Below are 13,083 nucleotides of genomic sequence, written 5' to 3' on the forward strand. Positions count from 1 at the left end.
TTGAAATTTAACCAAAAATATTGCTGTGTGCAGTCACTGGCTCTAAAGAATTACACAAAAGACTAAAAAAGAGAGAAAGAATGAGAGAGAGGGAAGTTTAGAAAACCAAAATATACAATTAGAACCTTTTTTATATTCAACTAGTCATTGATTTAGTTTAATATATTACTTGTCTTACTGAAATATAGCATTGTTTTGAATTTTATTTGTTTATAGCTACTGAAAGATTGGGCTCCCCATCTGTTCCAGACAGCTCTTGAACAAGTGGTATGGCCAAATCTAATTATTTCTCTTGCTACGGTGGTAATATGCTGTATCTTCAGAAGAAATCGATTCTAAAATGTATTCAAAGAAACCAGCTCACAATCCATGTCAAAGCACTCAGTAAAATAAACTTGCCTGTCTGGAAAGTCTTGAGATACATTATAAATCAAGGGTTGGAGTAAAAGGGTAGAAGTGCCGTCCTTTGAGTGGCTGTGACAATTCCATATCAAAGAAAATCACTAATCGTTCAATAGGTAGCTATAGATTCATTTAGAAAATCTTTATGTACCATTTATTTAGTTTTATTTCATTTTCTTTAGTCAATGTGTTGATAAGGAAATTGATATTTGAGTACTGGTATTTGAATTTTGAGATTCCAAAAATCTGGCAAGAAAAAAGTGCCTCTTATTTTAAGCATCACTCGAGTGACTTATATACAGTTCGCTGTGACCGTGAGCTTTACGTTGAGGCAGAGAGCAAGCAGCTAATTGTGTGTGTGTGTGTGTGTGTGTTTAAAAGCGATCACCAGGCAATATAACTTAGGCTGGTTTGTTTTACCACATGGAAGATAATGGGCTCTTAAGCAGTACAGCTGGATATTGTTTGGCATCAATACAACGTGTGTTATCCAAACCAAATTCCTTTCCTTAATCCATTCAGCTGGGAAGCAAACTTTCCTGCATAATATCTGCCACAAGCAACAGATACAACAATACCCAAACTGCTCCCACCCTCAGGTTGACACCCATTGCACTTGGTTGCATGAAACAGATAAGACAGATGCTAAGTCACAGAACAAAAGCAGAGGGCTCAAACCTGCTTACCCATCTCACAAGTACTTTACCCAACTATTTGCTGTTAATAAAATCCTGGAATTTGGATTTTGGCTGACATTTTCAAACTTCATTTATATGATAAAAATGATTTGGATGCATTAAAATTAGAGTGGGAGAGGCAATTAGAATAACTTAAAATACAGTACGAGTATTTTATTTTAGATTCCTTGCTTATGTCTATTTTATTTTAGTTGGATATACATATAGATTGGAATACTACCTCAGTATAATTTAACCTACCTCTGAACTTGTCTCTCTGTAAGTGACAATACAGTTATTGTAAAAATCACAATCTAACCATGTCACTAGATTAGTGTTTTTCTTCCTTTCTTCTTCTTTCTCTCCCTTTCTCTCTCTCTCTCTCAACCTCTTCTGGGTTTTACTTTAATATTTTCACTTACACTGAATAAGCATTTTGGCTTAAAATTTATATTTTATCTTTCCAAGACCAATACTAATAGGTCATCATTGTCAAAGGAAAGTGAAATTCAGCAGCTGGAGGCTGATAGTGGGGCAAGCAAGATTTTTACTCTTTCAAAGCAGTTGTCTGGATGCTGTATGAACCAACCTTTTGAAATATTCCAAATATTTTATAGAAAATCCTAGGGAGACAATGTATGTTTATTGTTCATATCCTGAAAACCATTTTTAAAAAATATATACATATATATTTTTGGAGTTGAGGAAGATTGGCCCTGAGCTAACAACTGTGCCAATTTTCCTCTATTTTGTATGTGGGTTGTCGCCACAGCACGACTTGATGAGTGGTGTAGGTCTGCACCCTGGATCCAAACCCACAGGCTTGGCCCCCAAGTGGAGTGCACCAAACCCAACCACTATTCCACCCAGCTGGTCCCTAAAAATGTATTTTTAAATGACATTTGGTAACTTGAAAAATAAGGTCGTCCTTTCCTCCACCCAAATTTCTGAGTGCAATGATCCAAAGTCATTTTAAATGATAGAATAATAAAAAGCACTGTATAAAACAATTGAAAATAGTAGCCCCTGAAGTCTGGCACAGGTGTGGTACTTTACCTTTTTCCTTTATTTTGCTCAGCACCAGCATAGAAGTGGGGACATGAGTTGATAGCAAGCATCAGGCAGCCTTAAGCAATGTGCACAGTGGTTCCAATTATTTTAAGGTGGTATGTGCCCATGGATAATTGCTCGCACATTTACTTATTCCTAATTTGGGTCTCACTGTTCCTAAGTAGCTTCATCATACCCACTCCGAGCAGGCCTTTTGGACCCCTGGGCTATATCAGACATCCAAAGTCATCTGTTCACTAGTGCGGAGTTACCATTAGCAATCTGCAATGGCTGTCACAGAGCTGTGTGATCAGCAGGTGGTATTCTGCATGACCAGGGTTGCTGGAGAGATAACGCAAAAATAATCTTCTGGGAGAAATAAAAGAAAATATGTAATGAAATCAGTACTCTAAAAAAATACGTGCTCAAGTAAGCTTAAAAGCCCATTTATTATACTTCTGTTCTAAAAAGTATATATAATCATTTTATGAGCAGTTGATGACTTGAAACCAAGACGGTCTGTTACGGTTATAGTATACACGGAATTATAGATGTTGGGAGATTTCTCCATTGTTCTACCAGAGAATATCAACCCTCTTTATTTAAAGGCCAGTGTATCCCCAGGCAAATTGAGTTTCCATGCTCAGCTGATTCAGAGCCCATTTTAAGCAAAGGCTGCCGACTATGTCAAAATGTATACTGATTTTGGGATATACATGGATTTCCCCAGGACGAACTGAAATCACCAGTCTCAATCCATTTGTGACTTGACTTAGATTTAAACTTGCCCTCAAGAAATAGCTAGCTGGTAGATAAGTGGCTGAAATATTTCACATAGAGATAGCTTTCTCCTTACCCTTTAGTATTCTGATCAGGAGTCACTAAAATTATCTTGAAAAATTGGAAAAAAATATGCCCTATTATCAAAAGAATTCATTACATTAGGATAGGGCAAAACAGCATACTTACAATCAACAGTACCATTTTGAGTAATTTGTTCTTTTTGACATTTTCTAAAAGAATAGCTTTCTCTACATTAATGCTGAATAAATGGAAAGAGTATGAAGTACAAGAATATACACAAATTGCATTTTAATTCCTATTTTTTCTTTAAAAAGATGTCAAAGATAAATCTAAATGTGGTTTAAATATACACTTTGCTTCAAATGTTTAGGAAATGATGCCTAACACAGAGAAAAATAAAGCCATTAATTTTCCATTTGCATAACTTGCTCTTGAACTTTATTTGACATTTCTCATTTGCTTTGGCGATATAAAGTCCAAAATTCCAGTTTAAAGGATGTAAGCGCTAGGTTTTGTTTTGATTTTGCATTTTTAGGGAATAGGCACTTATTTGCCTTATTGTTCATTTTATGTGGACAATTTAAGTACTAACTTAAGTTGTATGTGGCTATTACATCTATTACCTACCCCAATTCCATATATTTCTACTTCTGAAAGCTTAAAAAAATCTATTTGGACTATTATACATGAGACTATATCACCAACAACCTGAATTAAAATTTTTTTCTTTCAACTTTTTGTTAGTATGTAAGTCCTGCCTCCCACAAGAAAAGAAAAAAATGAAAAGGCACCGTGTAGGATGCTCATATGCAGGTGATGTACTCGCAAAGTTGGATACCTTTTGTTGCTTTAATGGAACCCCGAATTTATTGAATTCACTAACTGAATTCAAAGTTACGAATATCATTCTATTCCTTTCTCTCTTCCTCCCAGTTCCCTCCCTAGTTCTCGCCTTCTCCCTTTCCTTTCTTCAAATGCATTGGGCAACTCATATTGTTAACAGAGACGATCTCGGATGCTGGAGCCACATTATTAAAACAGAGGCTGCCTCCACCTTCGGGGAATTAGCTATTCAGTGAGAGAGATGGAGAGTCAACAGATACTCATAGATGCCTACAATTGCAAAGTGTGATAAGAGCCAGGACAAAAATCTCTGGGACAAGGACTGAGTACACTGGGACACCCAATTTAGATGAAGAGTGGAAGAAAGCCTTCCCTAAAGAAGTGACATTCGCGCTTAGCATATTGTTACCCAATAACAACAACAGTGTTTTTGAGCATATAATATGTGTAGGATTCTATACTCAGTTCTGAAGTTAAGATTGATAACAATAACCCAAAACACCCCAAAAAACCAAAAACCAAAAAAACCCACCAAAGCCCAAAACAAAGCAAAACATGCAAAGCTTTAATTCCTACCCTCAAGGAGCTTTATGGTTATACTTGTGCATTACAATTATTTTAATGAATGAATGCACTGTTTCTAGAAGCACAGTTTTTCAAAATACCTTCTTATACATTCTCCCACTTAATCATGCATTAACTCTGTGTACTGAATATGTAATTCCTTTATTTAATAAATATTGCTTGATTTTCTACTCTGTGTCATAACATGTATTCTGCTAGATTCTGGGAATATGATTCTGATAGAGAGTCTGTCTCTGGCTTCTATAATGTACAATCTAGTAGACACGCAAAAGGAATGAATATCCTGGGTGCCAACTTTTCTCTTGAGGATAAACTCAGGGTGGTTTGGAGCACATGGGAGGGCCGTGCATCTCTGGCTTGAGGAGATGGCAGGGGAGACATCTCAAGAGGCAGTTACCAGCACACTGGTATTCTCCGTGAGCAGAAACTGAAACTCGTAACTATTAGAGGGCCTCCCCAACTGCAAACATCTTGAGAATTTTACAAAATTATTTAAAAATCAAGTATTATTGTGGGCCAGCCCGGTGGAGCAGTGGTTGGGTTTGTATGCTCCACTTCAGCAGCCTGGGGTTTCCGGGTTTAAATCCTGGGAGCAGACCTATGCACCTCTCATTGAGCCATGCTGTGGTGGCATCCCTCATAAAAAATAGAGGAAGATTGGCACAGATGTTAGCCCAGGGCAATCTTCCTCAAGCAAAAAGAAGATTGACAACGGATGTTAGCTTAGTGACAATCTTCCTCACCAAAAAAAAAAAAAGTATTATTTACTCAGATCATTACTGTATTATAGATATAGTTAAGCTAATCTTAATTTAGAACAATATTCATATTCCAGTTTATGTAATTTTGCAAGCTACCAGGTAGCTAGAAAGGCTAACTCAATGTTTGATGATAGAGTCCTTAAAAATGCTCAGAAAGACCTGTAAACCCGTCATTTGATTTATCTTTGAACTTTTTTTCCGACTTTTTCTGCAGGTGTACTTAATCATCTCTGCAGCTACTCGTATTGGGGGAGACGGAATCAGAACAGCAAAGATTGTGTCACCATATTCAGGAATGAAAGAAGACAACTTTCATTGAAAATTCTTATTTTAAGTATAACTTACCTTTCCTAATAGCATAAGAGAAAGCCCAAAGCGTGCAAAAGTCTTTAGCTCAATGGATTTTACTTAAGAGTTCCAAAAAAGAAAGTTAATGTCTTCTAAAAGACTTCATAATATGATAGGAAAAATTATCAGGAGATAATTAGGAGAAAATGGTGTTACAATCCCAGAAGAAAATTACATCTTATAAGAGATCCAGAAATTCAGCACGATCTTATCTTGATTTAGAATCCCAGTTGGGATTGGCATTTTTGCAAGGCATTAAAACTAGAACGATTAGTGCATGGAGCCACAAGGCTGACTTCGTCGATCATTCTCCATCAAAACCCACATTTTTAAATAAGAGTACACCACTGGACCCAAATTCAATGGTTTCCCAGAGACCAATTTTTGCTGTCAGATGTTAATAAAGTAGTGTCAGCATAGTTGGATGATTTAGATGTGCTTGGATTGTTAGGATGTTCAGAGTGGTTCATCCCCATTGTAAATGACAGACGTTCACAGCAATGATAAATGTTTCCCGTCGCTGATATACGGGCACATTTAAATTATGTTGCATTACTGTTCCGTCTCTTTAAACAAGAAGGAAATTAAGCTTCAAGTTTAATTAAACATTATTTTAAAAATTGGGTTTTGGTATATAAAATTCACCCTGTGATTCTTCCAAGTTCTTTCCTTGAGAAAATAGATTGCACGTTTCATTGGGATTTGACCTTAATTAATCCTGTACTTTGTGATCCACCTCGTTGCTGAAATAGTCTTATCAAAAGGAATGCAAGCTATGGGCTAAGATAACAATCGGTCATTAACTTCTGTGCGTGATGTTGGCTGTGGTCCATGGGCATGGAATTCAAAACCCATTGTACACAGTAATGTCCAGGGCTTAGTGCTCTATGGCCGCGAGACAAAATAAACTATGCAGAACAGCATCTTTACACAGTCCACGTGGATTTACACTACAGCAAACGGTCTGAAACATTCATAATGCACCATGTGCCTTGGCATCTAGTCCTGCTGTGTCAGATTACACAGGGGGTAGGTGATTCCAGCAATGCCAACCTCAGTAAATAGGCAAAAAATACTCTTTCCAAATACCATTATTTTAGTAAGAATGATTCACAAACTTATGCTATCATTTAACATTTAAAAGAAACTGACGTTTTCTTTCTGCTGTTTCAGATATTATCCTAGAGCAGTAGTTCTTACTGACATGACTGTCTTCTAAATAAGAAAAGGGTTTGAATGAATAAATATTTGTGGCCTGTTGATCTGAAATGTATGTAGTCCAGATAAATATAACACATCTGTAGGACTATTCATAAAGCAAATGTCCTAGTATCTGAAATCTACTATGTAGTGTAGCTTTTTGGGGGCCTGGACATTTAGCGTCTCCTCAACACGTGTTTAACTTTGGGAATCTGAGGAATGCCATGTGATGAGTTCTTTGCATTGGTGCAATCAACCAAAGAAATATCCTGCAAGCTCCTGGCACAGCAGTGGTGAGCCTATATTTTTCAGCACTCTTTTCAGATTCAAGATGACTTTTCTGATCTTTGAATACTTTTCATTCACCTAACATTTATTGAATACCTACTATGTTCTGGGTACTCTTCTACATTTCCTGGAATACCGCAGTGAACTAAATTAAAAAAAAATCTGCCCTCATGGGACATAGATTAAAAAGGTGTGGATACACCATGAAAGATGGGCACACAACTTTTGTCATGGGGGCCCACTGGAAATGGAAGACACTTATATGATATTATCATAATATGAATTGTTGTTCTTGTATTTTAGTTACGTAGTGATACTGATTCTTGATATATAATACCGTCTTGTTTTGTTCCTTTCATTGTAGTCTCCTTGGACGTTATTTTAGACTACATCATTGCAATAGCCTCCCAATCTGGTACCACTTAACCCATTCCTGACTCAAACTCACTTTGAAAATCAATTTGATTAAAGAGTTAATTATTCAGTGGTGAGTACACAAGATAACTCTGAAGTAATCTTCTTAAAACATTCGTCTTAGCATGGAAACCCTTAGTGAAGTGGTTCCCTACCACCTACCAATTCAAGGTAATCTGCTGAATCTAGCATTCAAGCCCCTTCCTAATCTGTACCCCTATGCCCTTTTCAAACACTTGTTCTCCCACTCCCCACATCATATTTTATCTTGTATTCAGACTGTCTTTTACATCATCAGCCTTCTTGCCCCACGCTTAGTGCCGTCTCTATTAATTCTACTGCAGAAACCCTCTCAGGTTGATAAGGGGACTTCAAGACTTGGTACTGGGTATCATTCTGCCTGGAATGGTCTTCTAGATATTTTCCTGGTTTATCCTATCTTTTCAAGTGTGGTCCCAAATGTCACTTGTTTAGAGTGGCCTGGGTCTCAGGCTCACATCAATTCAATTAGGTATAATCTCTGTAATAGGGAGGGGCAAGGAAGGAGGTGAGAAAAGAAACTAGAAATGTTTGCAAAAAAACTAAATTCTGCCTTCTCCTCCCCTAATGGGATAATCAGTAGAAGTCTCCTTATCTGGAAATTTGAGTAATAAGAATTTCTCCAAATCTTGTATTTATTAATGTCCTAGGATAAGAAAACTGTGACTTTAGCGTTTTGCCTACTCAAACCCTGTGAGATAAATTGCTCAGTTGATAGTTAAGGAGATTAAAAAAAAGTCTCATCCAATATTTATCTGCAATGTTTAAACTAAAAATATCAACCTAAGAAATAGAGCCATACATATGTGATCAATTGAGTTTTGACAAAGCTGCCAAGGTAATTCAATGGGAAAAGAATATTCTTTTCAATAGAGTGCTTGAAAAACTGTTCATCTATATGGAAAAAAAGTGTTTCTAGACCCTAACCACAAACTATAAACAAAAATTAACTCAAAACATATTACAGAAATAAACATTAAATTCAAATGATAAAACTTCTGGAAGGAAACAGAAAATCTTCACGACTTCGGGATAAGTAAATATTTCTTAGGACACAAAAAAACAAAACTATGAAAGAAAACAAATTGGACTTTATCAAAATTAATATTCACCAAAATTAATCATAGGACAATGAAAAATCAAGCCACTGACAAAGTACTATCCAGAATATATAATAAATATTTTCATCTCACTAATAAAAGACAAACAATTTTTTATTGTTTGTTGTTTATTGTCCTTTTTTAGGGCAAAAAATGTGAAGACACTTGCAAATAAAAATATAAAGTAAGAACATTAAAAAAAGCTCAATATCATTAGTCATCAGAGAAAAGCAAATTAAAGCCATAATGAGACATCACTGCACACCATTAGAAAGGCTAAAATTAAGAAGACTAACCATACCATACTATACTAACTATACTAACCAAGTGTTGCTGAGGATGTGGAGCCACTAGAACTCTCAGATTGCTGGTGGGAATTTAAAGTGGTATAACCAACTCAGAAAAGAGTTTTCCAGTTTCTGATAAAGTTAATATATGCTTATCATATGACTCAGTAATTCCACCTCTCAGTATTTACCCGAGAGAAATGGTAATATATGTCCTTACAAGGACTTGTACACAAAGATCATAGCAGCTTTATTCACAATAGTTTAAACTGAAAACAACTCGATATCCACAAATAAGTAAAAGGATAAACAAATTGTGTTATATGTATTCAGTGGGATAATACTCAGCATTAGAAAGGAATGAACTACCAATATATGCAACTACATGGGCACAAAAGTATATATGGTATAAGCCTACTTAAATGATATTCTAGAAAACACTAATCTATTGTAACAGAAGGCAAATCAATGGCTGTCTAGGAGCAGAGTTGGGTAGGATGGGCTGGAAAACGTCACCAGAAAACTTTTTGGGGTGATGAAAATGTTCTCTAGCTTGATTGTGGTAGTGTATACCACATTTATACACTAGGTATAAATTCATTGAAATAGACATTTAAATGAGTGAATTTTATTGCATGTAAATTATACCTCAATAAAGTTGAATAAAAAGTTAAAAAAATTCAAACCTGAATTTATATTGCTAATCATGGTTTATAAAACTTTTTCACATACATTATTTTCTATGTATGTAGAGCTAAATACAAATAGATATTGTTGGCATTAGGCTGTATCCATTGACCTAGGAAGACGCCTTGGGCAACAAGATATGATGGTGGTGGGGAAGGTGTGTGTGTGCATGTGCATGCATGCTCACGCATGTATATAAGGGAATGTGGGTATCAAACATCTTCCCTCTGTATTCATGTGCTTAAGTATGGTGCCCTAACCTCTACAAACATGATGATGATCATCATCATGATCACTCAAACCACACACAATGATAAGAGCATCCACCTCATGGGTAACATTGAGAATTAAATTTAATAGCATATATAGTGTGTTTAGGACAGTACCAGCAATTAGTCAATACACAGTAAGTGGTAACTACCATCGTTAATCCAATATCACCCATTATACTTCAGTATCTTCATATGTAAATAAAGATATAAATAAAATCTTCCTTTCAGGGTCATTGTGTGAGTCAAATGAGTTCAAAAGAGTTATTTATGAGAAATCACTAGCATTAGTGGCCCCATTAGGCCATGGCCAGTACGACTGTTGAAGCTATGTACCCGTAACCCAGGACAAAGAGGCCTTTTCAGTTAGTAGGAAAACTCTAGGGTGCTGATGAGGTCTCTTCCCTGGCTGAGAGGTAAAAGTTAATACAGTAAGAGCCCTGCTTTGGACTCCCCGGCCTGGCTGTTCACTTTGTGCAAGCTCAATTGACTCCCAAACTTGAGGTCCTTCTTTAAGAAAAGTTAGGGAGCCTTGTCTACACACTTGTATCTTGATCTCAAATATCCTTTGCATTGCTTGTTGGCTGAGTTGGAAGTAACCCAAAGTGCAAACAACTTAAGCCAAGTCTGAGTCATTATTCCTTTTCAATCCTTTGTAGGATGGCCTAGCTCAAAGCCTAATGAAACTTTGTCTTTCTTCCCTTCCTGGTATCAGTGTCCACCATTTTGGCTCCTCATTATCTGTCTGTGAAGAGCCTACTCTCTGGAACATGAGAACATAATTTAATTGCTGCTGCTCTGAATTTTCTTTGCTTAATGTGTTGTACAGTAATTCAATTACCAGCAGCAGATATGGAGAAGACTTTCTCAGTGTATCCATTCACTTAGAAGAGAAAGAAGAAATTGAATTTCCAAGTCTACCTAAAATGGAGTATGGCTATGCAACAATTTCCAGATAAGGCTCTTATTCATTACAGAAACAAAGCAAGCAAAACCTCTATGATTTAGAAGAAGTAGGGAGGAAAAGGAGGAGGAGGAGAAGAAGAAGAAGAAAAAGGCTCTAATTTAGAAACACACAGTAATTCAGTTCCAAAAGAAAGGCAACACAAATAGCTTTATAACAATATAAGAGTATTTCCACAGATCACATCCCTTTGAAAGTTTGCTTTACTCATGATAGGCATTATGACAAGGATGGAATAAACCACAGTTCTTTATAAAGTCTAATTCTGTAACTATAATAACACACAAAATATTATGGTAATATTGTAGGCTTTCAATTAAGTATTTTTTTTTTTCTGCCTGAAGAAGATTTTCCCTGAGCTAACGTCTGTGCTAATCTTCCTCTATTTTGTATGTGGAACTCTGCCACAGCATGGCTTGATGAGTGATGTGTAGGTCTGCACCTGGGATCTGAAACCATGAACCCTGGGCCTCTGAAGTGGAGCAGGTGAATTTAACTGCTACACCACCAAGCTGGTCCCTCAAATAAGCATTTTTAAGAACACAAAATATATTCTACTAGACAAGGAGGAAGCATTAAAAGCCCTGCAAAATATAAAAAAGATTTCTCACCCCTTGAACAATTTTCCCATAAGTTTACAGCATTTCATCGCATTTCTCTGAACTACTAAAATCATAACAGGTGCCCTCTCTCTTCTTTCAGATACTTTCTCTCTCTGATTTCCTCTCTTGCTTATTTCCTACTCTATATGATTGTAATTAACATAAGAAAAGCACATAAAAGTTTGATGATAAAAATGTACTTTTTATTACCACAATGAACAAAATGCAGTTAGGTGTGAATAGTTAATACACACCCTGTTTAAGCTTGAATGTGCCCATCTCCATGCTCAGAAAAGCAGAGGGGCACTGGGTACTAGAGAGCAATTCAAAATGCTGTAGGCTGCCACAGTGCTGAGTGTTGATTTCAAATATGGACTTTGTCATTCCTCCTTTATTTTGACTGCAGAATGAACTGCAAGTCTTAATGCCAGCTGACAACTACACGGTACTCACCCACTAAGTGTCAACCTCTGTCAACATGTCACACACAAAAACTGGTAGGTTGCATAAATCAGGTCTGTACACTCATGCTAAAGCTCCTGTTTCTAGCACTTCTGATATATGCTATCTATAATACTGATTCTTTTCTCTTTGCAACTCTGATATTGAGACCAGTCTAGGGATAACAAAAATTAAAAAGAGGCCCTCATCTATATGCAAGTTTTTGTTCAGTGAACTTGGAATGGAAAAAAATGTGTGTGTGCTTCAAGTAAGATATTTAAGAATAAAAAGCATTGATTGTACAAGATAGTTTTAAACATCCAATGTGGGAACTAATACAGAAATCTGGGAAAGTAATGTTATTCAAATTAGGATATGCAAAGCTGACCTATGGCTATATCTTCTTACATAATCTCTTAATGTAGTATGGAGAAATCCTCAGATGCTTGAGAAAATGGGTTCACTGTCTGTTTGTAACTGAGAATGAATACAACGAATTCCCAATTACCACAACAATACTTCGCTTCATTCCCTCAAGAAACTTTTGTTGAGTATGTCCTATGTTTTGGGCACTGTCCAGGGTGCTGGGTCAGCAGGGGAAACCCAGACAGAGTGACCTCACGGAGCTTATAGTCAACAAGGGGACAGAGAGTTGCATTAATAAATGTATACTCGTTATGGTATTGTGTTCTGTGGAGCAAAATATAACGAGGAAAGGCGGAAGAAGGACAGGAGATGGGAGGGAGGCTGCCATTTCATATAGGACAGGCAGGAGAATGGCAAGTGGAAAGGCCTTGAGGCCAGAGATCACTTGGCGTGTCCACAGAACCCCAAGGAGGCAGTGTGGCTTGAGGGAAGTGACTGAGAGAGAACACTGAAGGATGCGAGTTCAGGGAGTGTATGGGGGAGGGTGGGGCCCACTTTGAGGACCACTGTAAAGCTTCCACTATGAACGAATAGCCAGCCATTGAAGGGGATAAGGAGAGAGTGACAGTCTTTGACTTTCATGTTAAAAGGGATATTCTGGCCTTTACATCATGGCTTAGGGTCCAAGTCATGGCTATTTCAATAATCCGGGGGAGACACACATGGGCTTGGACCAGGGTGGTAGAGATGCAGGTGAAGAAAAGTGGTCTGACTTTAAATTTATTTTAAGGAAAATAGTAGAATTTGCAGAGGGATCAGAAACGGGCCATGTGACAAAGACAGAAGAAAAGGATGGCCCTCGGTTTCCAGCTTTATTCATAAGCCAAACTCCAACAGCAGTTCTCTTCTGATCCCTCATCTTCCACCTTCAAGGCAAGCGTGAATAAAAGGGCCCG

At 37.0% G+C, this 13,083-nt stretch overlaps 1 protein-coding gene across 1 annotated transcript in view; it reads right to left on the minus strand.

The window, feature by feature from the left end:
• TENM3 (teneurin transmembrane protein 3) overlaps positions 1-13,083 on the minus strand; it is a 2,419,468-nt gene that overhangs the window by 728,997 nt on the left and 1,677,388 nt on the right. The window lies entirely within an intron of this gene.

This window comes from Equus caballus, chromosome 27, assembly GCF_041296265.1.
Source record: "Equus caballus isolate H_3958 breed thoroughbred chromosome 27, TB-T2T, whole genome shotgun sequence".
In the NCBI taxonomy this organism is placed as follows: Eukaryota; Metazoa; Chordata; class Mammalia; order Perissodactyla; family Equidae; genus Equus; species Equus caballus.